The 5,107-nt window shown below is 37.3% G+C and overlaps 1 protein-coding gene across 2 annotated transcripts in view; it reads left to right on the forward strand.

The window, feature by feature from the left end:
* The window catches only part of LOC106870509 (MFS-type transporter SLC18B1), a 72,736-nt gene that overhangs the window by 55,839 nt on the left and 11,790 nt on the right, over positions 1–5,107 (forward strand). Inside the window, exon 1 of one of the 2 annotated variants that reach the window (XM_014916623.2) lies at positions 624–974. The exons of the other annotated variant lie outside the window; for it this stretch is intronic. The gene's annotated coding sequence lies outside the window, so the exon portion shown is untranslated. Of the gene's footprint in view, positions 1–623; positions 975–5,107 lie in introns of those variants that run through there. 2 annotated transcript variants of the gene reach the window in all.

Below are 5,107 nucleotides of genomic sequence, written 5' to 3' on the forward strand. Positions count from 1 at the left end.
ATATATATATATATATATATATAAACGTATAATGAATAAACGTTCCAATTGTTCAGAACAGCTTTCATTATACCTTCCAATATATTTCGCCTTTCGCCTCAGTGTCACTTGAGCACTTCCAGCAGCAGTCCTATGTTAATTTTTCCTTCGGTTTAACGAAATTACTTTTCGACTTAACGAAGTTATAAAATCATCTTCATATTATCCCAAATGTGTAGCATTAAACATCCATCACAGCTGATCTTACCAACCGGTTTCGCGTAACGAACACAATGGAGTGTTATGTAACAACGGATTATATAACTTTATACTACATATAACAGCTAAATCTGTTTTGTATCGTAACTTGCCGTCTTAGAAAGGGAAGGACATGCACTAAATAATGTAATAAATGTCCTTCCATTTCCCAGACGGCAAGGTGCGATATAAGACAGATATAGCCACTATTTCTCGAAGATTGCTCAACCACTCAAGCGTTTAGTAATATTGTTGGTTCGTATGGCACAAGATCGGACTTAATGATGCAATACTAAAACATAATCGAACGTCATGAAAGGTGGTGGCGGTGGTGGTGGTGTCTGAACTTACAACAGATGATGACAAAGTTAGTAGGAGTAGAAGTATTAGTGTTTGTGGTGGTGGTGGTAGTAGTTGTGAAAATATGCACTTTTTCTCGTTATTCAAGTATTGCATAACACATAACTTTCACAACAACATTTAATCTTAGATGGGTTAACCGGTACAAACAGAGTTATCTACCCCTTTTTATCTTGTCAAATATATTCTGTGGTTGAACTAATTGCGGTTTATCCATTGATAAAACACCCCGAGGTTCTTTTCTACGTCATCTATCTCATTATTTTGTTGACACACAGTTACTATTTATTTAACTGTCACACGAGGAAGACGAGTCCCATTTCTTCACTGACTGCTATGTAAAGGTGCTTGTACACTACCGATGATATACAATAATAGTAAGTTACTTGTCATATCGTTACTTGCCAATTTCGTCTAATTTTTTAATGTGCATTTTTAGAAGTTTCCGGTTCTCGTTTATTTGTTTTTATTCATTCCTAATTTCTTTCTTTTTCTTTTCTTTTCTAAAATCATTTTGTATCGTTTGTCAATATTAATAGAGGTGCGAGCTAATAGAATTGTCACTTCGCCGGGGGAAAACGCTTAGCAGTATTTCGTCTGCCCTTATATCCTGGGTTCAAATTCCACCGAGCTTAACTTTGTCTTTCATCCTTTCGTAGCCGATAAAATAAGTACCAGTCGAACACTTGGGTAGATGTAATCCACTTATCTCTGCCCCCGTATTTGCTAACCTTGTGTCAAAATTTGAAAGCAATATTATTTATGGACATACCATACACACATGTATATGCATATACCTCTCTTTATATTAATATTCAACTATATATATATACACACACATCAACACATATATATATTATTCTTTTACAAGAACGGTGTTGACAGTGACTTCGTAGTGTCTGTCTGATTGTGAAAAACTAATAAATATGAGCTCTACAAAAGAATTATTGTGCAATCCATCAGTTTTATTTAAAATTGTTTCTATTATAACTCTAAGGTGGCGAACACGCCGGACAGAATGCTTAGTGGCCTTTCGTCCGTCCTTACATTCTGAGTTCAAATTCCGCCGAGATCGACTTCGCTGTTCAATTCTTTCGGGCTCGATGAAATAAGTATCTCTCGACCTCTAAGTTCGAGCGATGTATTTGATTACCCCATTCCTCCGAAATTTCAGGCCTTGTATCCAGCATAAAAATTTAAAAAATGATTATAACTCGGCTTAAAAATAAACAAATACACAAACATGAATGCGCACACGTGCAAGAGGAATAAAGTGAAAGAAGAAATGTTTATTTAATTAGTTTACGACTCTATTTTTGCATCATGCATTGTTTAATGTTTACCTCTTTTGAAGCGGATCATCGAAAGAAATATATACACATATTCAAATACACGTTTTATATTTAATCGGAGGGAAGTTACAAAATTAACTCAAGAGCTAAGAGTTTCGTGTATGACACCAAGTTTGAGAAGTATCATGAACGAAACTTGGATCTTGACACGCTTTCGTGAATTACTTTCGATTCTAAAGTTAATTACAGGTGCAGGTGTGACTGTTGTGATAAAAAGCTTGCTTCCCAACCACATGACTTCGGGTTCAATCTCACTGCGCGGCGCCTTGGGCAAGTGTCTTCAACCATAGCTCCAGGCTGACCAAAGCCTTGTGAGTGGATTTGGTAGACGGAAACTGAAAGAAATTCGTCGTACATCTATATATAAATATGTCATTGCACAGGGGCCATGCGGACTCCCGCCTTTGCTGTGAACTGGAATTAATCTTCTCTCTGCTCCTTTTCGCCACATGGGCTCAGCTCACCTCCTCTCTTCATCTGACACCAACCTCACCCCCGTCTCTTCATTTAAGACCAACTCCACACACACTAGCACGGGCCACTTCTCAGCACCCACACCACACACCATCATACACACTACACACCCACACAAACACATAATACCTGAACACAGACAATATATACTCCCACACCCACACAAGCTCATAGTACTGGAACACAGGCTATATATATATACATATACACACAACATGCATTAACACATACAACATACATAGATAAAGATAACTTTGCCCATATATTTACACCATACACATACATACTGGTCACAGACAGACACACACTCTTGTACATGCCTATGGGTCAATGAGGGGTCAAGGATACTATGAAGGGGTTGATGGTTTAAAAAGTTTGGGGACCCCTGTATTAATATGGGTATTAGTAGATGGTGAGTGGTATGTGTATGATAGTTGCATGCAGTGGTGGGATATGTATGTAGTTGTGGGCTGTGTGTATCTGTGTGTACATGTGGTGGGCTGTGTATATCTGTGAACTGTGTATATATGTGTATTTGTGTGCCTGCAGTGAGCTCTTTGTGTTTGTGTTTCTGTGTAGGACTCTGTGTCTGTGTAGAGGGCAGTGTGTGTGTGTGTGTGTGTCGAGAGCTGTGTATGTGTGTGTATTTGGCGGGCTGCTGTGTGTAGGTATTAAAAATATATTAACTAATCTTCTTAAGATATTCATTAATCCCATGAACTTGAGACAAACTACAGGCACAAGCACACACACACACTCACACACACACACACACTCACACATATATTCACTTATACATGCTTCCACTCACATTCTCACACACCAACCATAGAGGCAACCACTTTACTAAAAATAGAAGCCAAATTCTCTTTAAATCACACCCTACTGGCTTAGGGTGTGAGAATATTATAGTCCTAGATATACAAAAGGACGGAATGGTCATGTCTGGAATGGCTTTGATCATAAGTTTACTGATTCAACTTTGACTCCGGGCTAAACAATTATTACAAGTTTTAAATGCAGCACACATGAGTTAAGTGATTCCTGATGTCGTTACTCGACTTGCTAGAAATAGCAGCAAAATTGGAAAACATCATTGCACTCTATTTACTTAGAAGTAGGACACAAGGACATGCTGGACAGTATAACATACATACATACATACATAGGAACGTACAAACATGCATACACACATACATGTATATATATATATATGTATATAATCTATCAGCGACTTCAATTTTAAATACATACCTGAACCAACAAGGGACCCTCTATGTGGTCGCTCGACTTGCTAGAAATAACAGCAAAATCTCCTGAAAATATCCTCACACCATAATACATTAGGAGTATAATACAAGGACATGCTGGATAGTATTACATACATACATGCATACATATATATACTCTATCAATGACTACAGCTGTTTAAAATACACACCTGAAAGCGTCTATGTGACTACACACATGCACACATGGTATTTGATTACATTGAAGGATTATTGATTGTAAACTTTGTCTTTGTTTTATCACCTATTTTTGCATGGGTCAGTACATAATAAATGACATGATTTTGGTGTTCGTCTACAAATTAGAAAGTAGTGTTTCAAGCAAGGAAACACAAACATACACTCGCACACACTTACTTGCACACATACACTCACACTCACACACTTACGCTCTCACACACACACACATACATACACACTTGCACACTCACACATTTGCACACTCATACACGTATACATAAACTCATACCATGCATACACACACTCACATACGTACACACACATATACACATTCACACGTGTTCATAGACACACACACACACACACATTCACACACTCACATACACTTGCAAATTCCCACACACATACATATATATATATATAGTCTTGACACTGTGTGGTAGTTGTAAATGAGTATCACTGTTATACAAGCAGTGTCATTCATTTCCAATATTTTGCAGGATCTCTGTGGTTTTTGTCAGTTTACAATTTTGTTCCAGTTGTTTTCAAGTTTGGCACATGGATTGGGTTTTGTATACTAATTACAAAAATAAAATTCATTTTCCCTATAAATCCATAATTTTTCAAATTTGCATAATTTGGGTATTTTGCATAATTTGGGTAATTTGCATAATTTGGGTAATCAGAAGTGGGTATTTTACACTTCATTAGGTCGAAAATTTCTATTTCCATAGTAACCAAAGCAAAGCAGCACTACGTGTTGCATAACTGATTACGAAGAACTGTTTCCATAGTAACCAAAGATGCTGCGCATGTGCACATGGAGGAGAAGGAGATTCGAGGAAGATAATTTATTTCATAAAATCCTAATTTAATGTTTTGACATGCCGATGCCACCCCTCCCCGCTGATGATGGAAGAGACAGTGAACGTGCTGTTTTCTGATTAAGTGAAAATTCTGAAAATTATCAAACTTTGAATACCTGTAAAATTTTTTCAAAATTCTTCTAGAGTAAATGAATAGGAGTGGCTGTGTGGTAAGTAGCTTGCTTACCAAACACATGGTCCGAGTTCAGTCCCACTGTGTGGCACCTTGGGCAAGTGTCTTCTACTAAAGCCTCAGGTCGACCAAAGCCTTGTTAGTGGATTTGGTAGACGGAAACTGAAAGAAGCCCGTCGTATATATGTATATATATATATATATATATATATATAT

The sequence above is a fragment of the Octopus bimaculoides genome, chromosome 23 (assembly GCF_001194135.2).
Source record: "Octopus bimaculoides isolate UCB-OBI-ISO-001 chromosome 23, ASM119413v2, whole genome shotgun sequence".
In the NCBI taxonomy this organism is placed as follows: domain Eukaryota; kingdom Metazoa; phylum Mollusca; class Cephalopoda; order Octopoda; family Octopodidae; genus Octopus; species Octopus bimaculoides.